This window comes from Anser brachyrhynchus, assembly GCF_964034855.1.
Source record: "Anser brachyrhynchus genome assembly, chromosome: 4".
NCBI classification, from domain to species: Eukaryota; Metazoa; Chordata; class Aves; order Anseriformes; family Anatidae; genus Anser; species Anser brachyrhynchus.
In genome coordinates, this window is record NC_137698.1 from 26,600,674 (window position 1) to 26,613,101 (window position 12,428).

A 12,428-nucleotide genomic window follows, 5' to 3' on the forward strand; every position below is an offset into this window, starting at 1 on the left:
ATATGGAAATTGATAAAGGTATGAAATAATCCTAAAATCAACTTCTGCAGAAGAGCAGAAACTAGGACAGCAATCTCCATATGTTTAAAATGCAGAGAAAATCAGATGCAGATTGCTAGCTATGGAAACAAAGACTGATGATTAAAGCAGATCTACCATGTCATCAAACATACAGGTAATGCCCGCACCGTATAACACTAGTAAGACTGCACTAAGAACATGCGTTTCTATTTCAGTTTCACCTTAGCAGAAAGGAAATGGGAGCATGTAGAAAGCAATGTTTTTAAGAGAAAGAGAAGGGCTTTTCGTAAAGGAAAAAAAAAAAAAGAAGTATGAAACACGCAAAGAAATTTAGCTCTATTGTATACTTGGAGAAGGAATGTCACATGGGATCATGGGATGAAATAAAAGGGAAGACCTTTATCCCAAAAGCTTTCAGCTAGTAAAACTTGTTAGACTAAAAAACTATCCTACCGTCTTCAAATTAACTTAGGACAGATGAAAGGAATGTAGACACAAAAATAAAATATACACCAGAGATAAATTCTGCATTGATAAAAAGACAACAGAAAGACAATTCAGTATCTGTGAGTGAAAACTGAATACAACCCATCTGTTTTGGCTCCCTCACTTCCTCAAACATGCATTTATCTGTTGAGTACCAGAGAAAATAAATTCCAGTCATATTTTAGGTCCATATACCCAAAATCTAAATGAAGTGCTTACAAGTATTGGCATTTCAAGTATCCTGAACAGGAATTCAAATGAAACTAAAAAGCTCAGAAAAACAAGTGTGGGAAGATCACCCTTGTGGCAGCTTGTCTTGTAGCTCATTCATTACTAGGTCATTGTCTATGGGTAGCTACCCAATGTCTGCAAAGAGAAATACTTCTAATTATATGGCAATACAAATGGTGGAAAATCTTCACAAAGCTGTTAAGAAAGTCATGTTTTACTATTTGTATACAGTTCTATTTTCCTTGTTGATAACTGAAGAGACTTCTCAGCAAATACCATATAACATACATATCACTACTTGCTATTTTGTCTGATAACATGTTTAGCTTGTCATATTAGCCATCTACATCTCACTTTAGAGAAATGCTGATTTTTGCAAAACAACAACAACCTGACAAGATTTTAGAGGATGACTTTTATTCATTGAACGTCATGCCATAGCATGTCTTCTCTCTGCTTGTGCAGATTTTTTTAAGACTCACTTTTCATTTTGCACTCATACATAAATGAAGATTTCTTTCCCCTGTGCACTCATGGGAGTGTTTCTAATCAGAAAACATATTTTTTTATTTGGACAAGAAAGGTACATGCTATCATTAATCATTTGATTTTATTTTTCTTTGGCAGGCATGATCCTGATACATATAAAAAGTTGTCAGTTCTGATAAAAAATCACTGAAAGATGATTATTCTTCATCATTTGGAAAGTTTACTAACGTGTCTTTTTAAATGATCTGTTTTAAAGGTTCAAGCTTAATTTATTACATTGCCATTTTGCATCCATGTTTTATTACTTCCTGTATGGTATACAGCATCGATTTAGTATTTGAAAGATTTTATGACTGTACTATCACAGACATAATTTTAAAATAATTTATTCATTTTTACTGTCCAGGTTATGTCCTCAGATATCTATTGTACATTGATATAAAAGTGGATTTGTTTTTACATAATTCCAAAGTTCACTAAAATTCACTAATAGCAGTTAAAATAATCATTTTAAAAATAATAATAAAAAAATATTGGTTTACCATAGTGATTTCACAATTGAACACCAAAAATTGGAGAAAGTTGAATCCAGGTAGCTCCCCATAAGCATTCAATGTATATTACAAAACTTAGTGCTGTTATGTGATATCGCACAGGATTTTTCACAGGATCCTGAATGGTAAATAAGCTATTGTTCAGTAGATCCTGAGCGGATATCTTTACCCCTAATTCCTTTACCTGTTTTTGCCACTCCTATGACTCCCACCACACACAGAAAACTGCTCAGACTGCCAGAGTGTAGCATTCATCTCCTGTATGGTTGTGATTCATCCCAGTGGGCAGCAAAGTACCACACAGCTGTTTGCTCACCCCCAACAACCCAATGGGATGGGGGAGAGAATCAGAAAAAAGAAAAAACAACAACGAAAAGGCTCATGGGTTCAGATAAAGAGAGTTTAATAGGACAGAAGAGGAAGAGAAAATACAGAAACCAAGTGATGCACAACACAATTGCTCACCACCCACTGACTGACACCCAGCCTGTCCCTGAGCAGTGTCCCGCCCCCCCCATCACCCTTGTCAACTCCCCCATTTTTGTTGCTGAACATGCCACCAGGCGGTGTGGGACACCTGGGCCAGCTGGCCTGGCTGTGTCCCCTCCAACTCCTGGGGCATCCCCGGCCTCTTTTCTGGTAGGGCAGTACGAGGAGCTGTAAGCACTGCTCAGCACCAACTATAACATCCGTGTGTCATCAGAATTATTCTCATCCTAAATCCCAAACACAGCACCATACTAGCTACTACAAAGAAAATTAACTCTATCCCAGCCAACACCAGAACATGTATGCAAATAAGTTCAAGTCTTGTGCTTCAGGTTTGCAGCTCATCTTCCAGCTGCATTTGCTCTTTTTAATGAAATTGATACCTAATGCAAATGCATTCTCTCTTCACCTACCATCTATGGAGAAGCTCTTTCTTCTCTTTGCAAAAGTCTTGCTTTTCTGTACCTTGGAAAGCAAGTGAAGCTCTGAAAGGCCCATGCAAAGTACATGGACCTTTGCTCTCTATCTCCTTGATGACAAGCGTTCTGAATGATGATTCATTCTGTTATTTAACACACTACTTAGACTCCTTCTACTTTGTTAATTCGGTGGGATGACACCAAGACCTAACGGTTAAAATGAGGTTAAAAAAAAAAAAAAGTTTGATTTTCTTACACTACTGTAGCTCATTCCTTGTGTAATATTAGAAAAAAAAAGTAGAAAAATTACTCCCATTGAAATGAACTCTAAAATCATCAAGTCCAACCTTTAACCTAGTACTAAAGTCCACCACTAAACCATGGTTCTACATCTACACCTTTCTATAAGACCCCCATCGATGGTGACTCCACCACTTCCCTGGGCAGCTTGTTCCAATGCTGCACAACCCTTTCAGTGAAGAAATTTCTCCTAATATCCAACCTTCCCTGGCACAGCTTGAGGCTATTCCCCCTCATCTCATCACTTGGTGCTTGGGAGAAGAGCCCAGTCCCCACCTTGCTGCAACCCCCTTTAATACAAAGTACAGTAAGTTCTCCCCTGAACCTTCCATTCTCCAAGCTGAACAACCCCAGCTCCCTCAGCTGCTCCTCATAAGACTTATTTTCTAGACCCTTCACTAGCTTCACTGACCTTCTTTCAGCCTTCCCTCTAGTCCTAACTTGATTTAGGTTTTGCTGCTTTGGACCCAGCCAGCATCCCAACCATCTTAATTGGGATCACAGTGAACTGTTCATTTGTTTTGAGTGACATTTTACTTATTTATCCACTGCAGAGAAAGAATGCTAGCACATTGAATTCAACCTTACATCTCAAAGACTGTAAAATGTTTTACCAAATTACTTCAGATCCCTAAATTCAGGTGCATTTCTTTTCTGTTTAAAGCTACCAGGACAGAGAAAGCAGCACTAGAAAAGCCAGACAGAGAGGACACAACCACTGGAGAGGACACAGTACAACCAGGCAGGAAGACTAACACACAGCTACACTAATCCTAGATCTACACCTTGACTATTGGAGGTACACAAAGCCAATAAAGGAGAATGAGAAATATACACATACATATATATGTATCTCCAGATCCAACACGAAACATGCTTGAAGATGGAGTAAACAAAAATGATCTCCAGTTACTGCAGGAATTCAGATTTCTATCCTGTTAATTTTTATATATCAGCAGCTCCCTTTATTTATCTGAATTTCACATTAGTATATAATTTGGAGTGGAACTTTGTTTATTTGGCCTATGCTAAACACTAAATAAATGCACAATATTACACTACTGCTAGTTACTCAGCTGCCCAGTACATTCAAATAACTGTGACCAAGAGAGCTCTGCTTCTTTCTTTTCAATTTACAGAGACAGGAGCCACCACTCCTTCTAAGTGCAGTCCCCATTAAAAATCAGCCATATCTTTGTCTTTCTGACAACAGCTATAATATACTCTAGCCAAAGCTACCCTCTGAAACCACTTGGAAGCAGAAGTCAGAGGAAAAACAAAACTAAATAATAAAAAAAAAAATACCAAAACAAACAAAAATTGATCTAACAAACCCACAACTTTATACACAGATCACAGTTTCTACAAAATACACCAGTCTTGGAACTAATCCTGCTCCTTCCAGTAGCATCAGAAAGATCTTAAAGTAGAAGCTGGTCCAACCTGAGAGTACTGTAACTATGACTGCAGAGCATGTGTGAGAGAGAATGATAAGGTTCAGGTGTATAAGCATATATAAATTCACTGACTGCACTGCAGCTCTTGGTAGCTTTTTTAAGCACACGCGATGGCTTTTTTGGCACGTTATACAAAAAGAAAGCACAAAAATACAGCTAAAATGTCCAGATAAAAGAAATTACATGTATTTTCTAGACCAAAACATGGTTCTCTCAACTTTGTTTGAATGCAGAAGGAACAATGCAGGAATGCCTTCAAATCTGTTGTTAAACAAACATCTGGTTGCTGGATTCTGCTGGGGCTTAAGCAATGCTAAGAACTACTTCCTGTAGATAAATAAATTTTTATACTAAACAAGGTGGCTTTAAAATTCTCCTGAGACATGGCATCAATGAGTGTAGGATTTTTGAATAACAATTTTGGACTTGAATACCTAAAACAGACGTTAAGGATGACTAAAGCACCTAAATCCTATACTGGTTCTAGCTTTCAGCCTCACCCCTTGCCAATGAAATTTAGATGAAGTCAGTCAAACTCTGAAGAGATTAATAAATATTTTTCAGAATAAGGCCCTATGCAGTTTTTTAATAAGCAATAAATATGCAGTAGATATGGTACTTACAGAGGGCACTTTTTTCAATATTAACTATGTTGCCATCCTCTTCACTGTTTCACTGGCTTCAGTTGTCTGGCTGGTTCTGACCCTATTTAAGTGGAAAGCTTCATTTCATTCATTTATGTTTTTATCCACACAGGTTCAGTTGAAAAACAATTAACATCAAAAAAATAGTGCTGGTAGAAGGGGAGATGCATACACCAAATGTTTCTATGCACTTCTTTGCAATGCTGCTGACTGCTTTGAGCTAATTATTACACATACCAGTTTAAGTCCATGCATACGCCACTTAGACCACATCTTCCCTCTGCATAATCATAAGAATGGGAAAAGTATTTGCTTTCACAGCAAATACACAGGCATACGCAGTCCCAAAACAGCAATGGTTGGGCCCTTCACAAACTGCATTACACTAGAAATGTACTAGAAACTTCCCCAAAAGGAAGTTGCACTGTTTGGAAGTGATACCTCTCAGAGTTAATGCGTGTCATCATTATCTTTCTTAAGTAGTCTCTGCAGATTTAGTGGGGACAATGATGTGTATCTTCTGTCACTGTTTCTTCTCCATTTACAGAGTAGTTTTGACAGAATTTACAAGAAAGGTCAAATTATGTCCCCAAATGGAGTCCAAGGAGTTTTCATTATCTCTGGTCATCTCTACAGTGGGGAAGATTTAGTATGCAACTATTTTTCTCCTTGATGACAGTATAAGAAAGAACAGCAGTGGAAAAGATAGGAGCAGCAGAACTTGAGGGAAGGTAATTATTCTAGGACCTATCTCATCCTCATATACTGGATAATTTTCACTTTGATTCTTATAATATTTTATTTCATCTTTTTGCTCCTGATGAATTCAGCAGAGAAAAAATAAAGCCAGCTATAGAGATCAGCATTAGGTCTGATTCCCTTATATTCAAAGGTGTTACTGGGAGAAGCTAATGTTCAGTCTCAGAAACAATATTCACATTGTTTATCTGTTAAGGCTCGCTTTTAACTCTTCACAGTTCATTTTTAAAATGCTACATCAAAATTACTACTGAATTACTCATTTTATAGAATAATGCTGCTGAAGAAGAAAAACTGCCTATAAATTAACGAAGTAAAAGCTGAATTTACTTAGATTCACTAAACAAGCAAACAAAGATAACGAAAAGGCTACAGATCAAACTCTCAAACTCTGCAGATCAGATTTGGCAGGGGAGAAAACAGGCCTTGAAATTATATGATATTAATGCCTAACATCATCCAGATCCTGAAAAAAAAGTTGTATGAGACTGCAAGAGAACACACCTGCAAAATATGAGGACACGCTTCTCACAGCTTCTAAGGATCATCTAACAGCCCTTGACATAAGTATTCTGACATTATTAAACTGAATTCAGAATAAAATATCTTGAAATTTTACCTGTGCCTTTTGGAGTGAAATACTAATTTCAGTTAATTTTCTGAGAATGCACAAACCATATGTGAACAAGAAAATTTAGGATAATTGAGAGAGAGAACATCCTCCTGATCAGTTCTGGTCTAGGCTCCTAGGGAAACGGATAAACTGCACCTTTTCCACTGTTTAAAACTAGCTTAATAAAGTACCAGTAAATGCTCTGTGGGAAACAACCCCCCAGCTTCACATGTGATCTACTGCAACTTTTTCATCAAGTGAGCTGTTTGCACTGCCTGTATTAACAAATGCTACGCTTCCCTTGCATAGCTCCATGGTGACAGAAAAAAGCATCAAAAATGATTAAGCAAGGCACTATCATCAATCATTACACAAAGTAAATGAGAGCAATTTACTTATCTTTCATAACAAGATTAGAAAAAATAAAGATGGAGGCAAACAACAAGAGTAGTTAACACCGTGGAAGAAATTAATAAAGAAGGATGTTTGTTAAAATAAGGCACTACAACAAACTGAGACCTGAGTCTGACAGCGACACAATTTTATTTTAATGGTATCTTCAAGAGGTTTTCCGAGGAAAAAGAGTATTTCAAAAATGTTTAAGTTTCCCAATACATGCACTGTTTCAGCTTCTAGTCCCTGCTGTGGCCATTCTTCCTTTTTGATTTATGCTGTCATGTATTTCACCTCAAGTTAGTCCAGAGATTCCTAGATTCAATGAGACTACAGTGTAGATCAGAGAACAGTTTCAAGCCACCATAAGCCACAGTCAAAGGTATACAAACAGAGAAAAAAAAGACAGGGTCATTCCTGCAGCTCCCATTCCACCCCCTACCACTCAAAGGCTGCTATGTACGTGGCAGATTCAACAGAACATCTTTCTCAGGAGCCTTACCACAAAACACGTTCTTTGGCAGAAGCTGCCCAAAGCTCTGTTGTGCCAAACTAAAATAACAGCAAACACCAAAGGAATTACAAATTCACTGTTAATGTAGAAGCCAGAAACTTGTTCTGGGTTTTGTCTGATGGCGGCAGGAAAGACAATTTGAGCCCAAATCATGGAAAAATAAAACACTCAGATGTTGTTCTGACTTTCAGAATAGTATTATTTTAGTCACCCTTAATGCAGACTATTAATGCTTTTTCTCGCTCCACTAATATTTGAGATTTCTTTCCTCTTTTTTAGGATAAAAGATGAAGAAAACAAAACAAAACAATACAAACAAACAACTGAAAAACCCACTAGCCCTACAGGGGACCCACCCTTTGTGAACAGGACGTCATGCCTCACAGCATGGAGAAGAGTGACTCCTGTAGGATACCATATTGCCTCCAATTCCCATCAGCTCCCAAAGGGTGTAGCACTTTACCTATTTGAGCCTAAAATGATTTAAATCCTGTCTCAGCATAACCTCCTTTAACATTCTTTAATACAGGAATTGAAATATCAGCTTTACAAGAGAGAAATGTTACATACAATCCCATTTTATGAAATCCTATCTTTTTAATCAAAGCACAGTTCACAGTTGAGAGCTTTATAAAATGTTATTGTTTCATTTTTACAGTTTTTTATGAAATACACATTTATTTTAATGGCCAAATCTTTCAGTTACTTTCATATGCTGTGTTAGGTAATGCAAGTTTGCATTAATCTCCTTGACAGCTCTTTCATGTCTCTCTCTAGAGACTATACAAAACTCCCTGTGAAGGAATAATAGTCATGACTGCTAGGAAGTTTTATTCCACTTTACTTTTGCAGGATGACTTTAGTAAGGAAAACACTTTGTACTCATGTTGTCATCTAAATTACGGTTATATTTTCATTTGTTTGCATTTCACTTCTCAACTATTTAATGCTAAAAACCTTCATAGATAAATATTTTAAACATGTTCTTTTTCTTTCTTCTTGAAATTTGTAATGCCACTAAAGATGAATGTCAGCAGTCAATGCTTCAGTCGTGAGCAACAGATGAAGCAGATTTCAATGCATGCTTAGTCTTCAGAAAAGCAAAAGACAATAAATTTAATTTATGAGGCATCACCTGCAGTGTAGTCAAATATTTATGTCCAATGTTTTGTTTACCTGAGTTTTATGGAAGAATACTATATGACGGATGTAATGGTTTAAACAACCTTTGTTTTTTCAATTCCATAAAAACTAAATCTGTCTCTACCTATATAAATTATACAAATTTATGATGAATCCATGGGACAACAATCTTTTCAGGTCACTCCACTCATAATTACAACTAATTAAAATGTGCCAAAGAAAGGATAGAAATTTATCACTGCTCATTAAACCTGTAAAGACTGTGTTAATTAGATGTCAGACTCAGTAATTCACATAAATGTTTGCTGCCACTCTAAACATAGTGAAAAAATAAATGCATTTATAGACAACGATGCAAAAAAAGGAGGCACTGTTGAATTAAAAGGGTTAAAGCTTTCTATACAAATCTCATTCTTTATCTGTTCTATTTACCTTGTTAATAGTGTGAATGAATTGCCCATTGCTGTTTTTCCCCAAACTTAAATGCACCTTTGATGAAAGAAGGTGATGCCACAACACTTTTTATAACATTATATTTTCAAGTGTTGCTTACATACATTATGACACATTAATTTACAAGAGTTAACTGAAAAACAATATTTACTAACATTTATCACTCTATAGCACTGTTTATGTTCTTACTCAAGAACAGCATACTTACATTATCACCCACAGCAACCAGTAAGGGGTTCCACTGTGTTCCCTGAAACTTACAGCCATAGCTTCCAGACCTTCAATTGCATTCTCACATAACATCTTATAGGTCAAACAATTTTAGTATGGGGCACTGTACCTATTGATTAACTTGAAAGCAAGACATCAATTCAAGGCAACTGATAAATCAGCATGTAGTAACATAAATCATGTTCTTTACAGAATGGCTGCATGTACAGGTAATAATTATAGCTTCACTAGTCTCTTCCTAAGGCCTTTCATCATGGGGAAGAGGAATTGATGGTGGTACCAACAGAATTTCCACTTGTGTTTGTAGAGACAAAAAAATTAGAAAGTTTTGAGATGCCTCAAATTTCAATACCATAAAATTGAACAGCATGCTATACATTAAAGAGAAACGTTTGTTGTACATTTTAATCACTGAAGCTACAATTTGTATTGATGTTTTCCGAGATCTATTCATCGTAATCCCTACAAGCAGGTGTTATTAAAAGAGACTTACTACTCTGCGGAAAGAGTCAGGAACCTGTTCACCTGTGTTTACTGCTTTGAAACCTGACTCAGAGTGATGTCACGTACCTCTGGCTACAGTCATTGCTCTAAGCTCCAGAACAGCTAGAATTTTTTTTTTGTGGGAAAAGACAAGACCATGTTCATGGATAACTGGCTGTACAGAAGCACCACATTGAAACCAACTTGAAATTTTCTTATGAAGGCTAATTTTTAATTAAACTTCCTAAGAGTTCGCTTCCGAGTCAAAACAGCCTATATATAACAAAGTTAAAATTAAGAGAATAACTATCCAGTCAACTAGAATAATAAAGGAATGAAGTATTTATTCATCATTAATTCCTTACTTAAAAGATCAGAAAGAATTAACAAAAAAAAAAAAGGAGTATTCATCAGATACTCTGGACATCAGACAAATGGAAGAGGGATATTTCAGGACGTTTTAGCTGTTTCCAAAACTATTTTTTTTTCTAAATTTTCATCTGGACAGCCTCAATTTTATAATTGCATTTACATGAACAGTTGTTTGCACCTGTGAGTATGCAAAGGCTCCTGGGGCAAGTGTCTACTTGAGTGGATCCATAGTACTACAAAAGTAGGTTCAACCTCTAAAATTTTAGATGCTTTATCTACTGTTTGCAAATAAGAGCTCCATTACTGCCCTGCTTCTTACATATAGTCTAACATATAGGCCTATATTAAGACAGTAGAGACTAACAATTTGACTGCAGAAACAAGATTCACCCCTCTTCCCCCCAAAAAACAAACAAACAAACGAACATTAAGCTCCTGCCACTCGTAACTCGAATCCTCACTGTACTATGTTAGGATATCCAAGAAAAGCAAAAACCGTATTTGCTAGAAAAGTCAATACCTTTCCCAACACAAAAACAAACAAACAAAACCAAAACACAATACAGCTAGCCGTTACCAAAATAAATAAATAAATATCCATGCTACCTTCTGTGAAGTTCTACAAAGAACTACCTGAAGAATGAGAATCCAACTTCTAAATAACAAGTGTTTGCTCTTTACACAGATCTTGCCTACACCTGCTCCAAACTCTACCTGGAGCCAACTCGTCCAGCCAACTTCTTATCCAAAGCAAAGGTTGTGATTGTGACAACTCAATATATTACTAAGAGCCTAAACAGCTAGTATACTGTCCTGATTTTATTTAAACTTGTATGAAAATTTGATATGAGATCCAAAAAGACAGACAACCCCAAGGCACACGTATTTGAGTCACTGTCTTCTCACTAATCTGATAAAATAGACACTGAGTTCTCTTGCTTATGGATGTGTTTCTTTATTTACCATGTTTGGTTCCTCTGACTCCAGGCAGAATAACTATCTAGCAGAACAGTGAATATTCAAGATCAAGAATGTATATGTTACCAATTAACAGATTTAGAAAGCACCATCCTATACTGAAATCACCAGGTAAAGATGCTTTATTCAGCATGAAACACCTAACGCCAACCTGGACAGTTTTTATGAGCCTCCTGTATTGTAGGTCTTGCCATGTTTTTTGTTTTGCTTTTTTTGTTTGCTTGTTTGCTTTGTTACATGCTATTGTTGGCATTTCTTTCCACTCATATTGCCTTATTTTATCTACTAAATCTGTAGCCCACAACTCCTCTACTAAATCTGTGCTGTGACTGTGACAGATCCTTTTCTGAGTTGATTGCAGTTGGCTGGTTGTGAGAGGCAAAGCACCCACAGATGTCAGCTGCTGTTCTATCACACTTACTGAGACAATTGGTTAAATTTGGAATAGACAGTGAAAATTGCTTCAAGAATACCTCTAAGAACAAGGATAGAAAAACATGAAAATATTATTTTAGATGTGAGTGCACAAGGTTCTATCACAACAGTGACAAAAATCATGTCAGTAATCAGTCAGACAGACAGTTCTCATTGTCTGTCATGGTCTCTACATTTCTAAACCAAAGGAAAGATTATACCAATAACTGAACCTCATTAACATTGCTACACTGTGAAAGTCAATGAAAGTAGCCCTCGGTGTAATGATCATCACTCAGAGCTCGTGAGAGTTGACAAAAGCATTAGCCAGACATACCTTCCAGCACTTGACTGTGCAGACACTAATGAAGATACAGGTGAGTTCTCATGGAGTTTGCTCTCAAATATCATTTCCATTATGGAAGTGAAAAAGCAATAGCGATAACATTCCTTCTGATGCTTTCATCTATACCTTAATAATAAAAAATTTTACAGCCTGTGTCAATCATGATATGTAACATAAAACGATAACTTTTTAATTTTATCATATAACTAACCTTCTACCAACTGATGCTACAGTATTGCAGGTATGATAACCACAGAAAGCATGTGTACCTTCTAAAATGTTACTACAACAACATAAATAGTACATGCCATCCTGGCCGATGTGAATATTGTAAAACAAAAAAGATATATCATAAGGGCAGAATAAAATGCTAGTGCTCACACACGGTAGACTAAAATAATTGAGGAAAAAAAGAAAAAGCTATGTGAATTGCATTGTGATTAAATTGTTTTAAATTCTGTGAGATATTCTTATATTATGTTTCTGACATATTTTATAAAAATCATATGTGGTAAGCTAAAGAGAGGATGACATGGTCCTCCACATTTATCAGCCACTTGGGAAACAAAGACAAATACTGTAAGTCCTTATCTGCTCTAGCCTGATAGAGGCAGGATAAAGGAAGTGGCCAAATCAAAC

General features: G+C 36.4%; 1 protein-coding gene across 5 annotated transcripts in view; it reads right to left on the minus strand.

Moving 5' to 3' along the window:
• LOC308194362 (uncharacterized protein) overlaps nt 1-12,428 on the minus strand; it is a 230,823-nt gene that overhangs the window by 72,881 nt on the left and 145,514 nt on the right. For 3 of the 5 annotated variants that reach the window (XM_080590234.1, XM_080590233.1, XM_080590236.1), the window contains one exon: nt 5,070-5,151. The exons of the other annotated variants lie outside the window; for them this stretch is intronic. The gene's annotated coding sequence lies outside the window, so the exon portion shown is untranslated. The remainder of the gene's footprint in view (nt 1-5,069; nt 5,152-12,428) is intronic. 5 annotated transcript variants of the gene reach the window in all.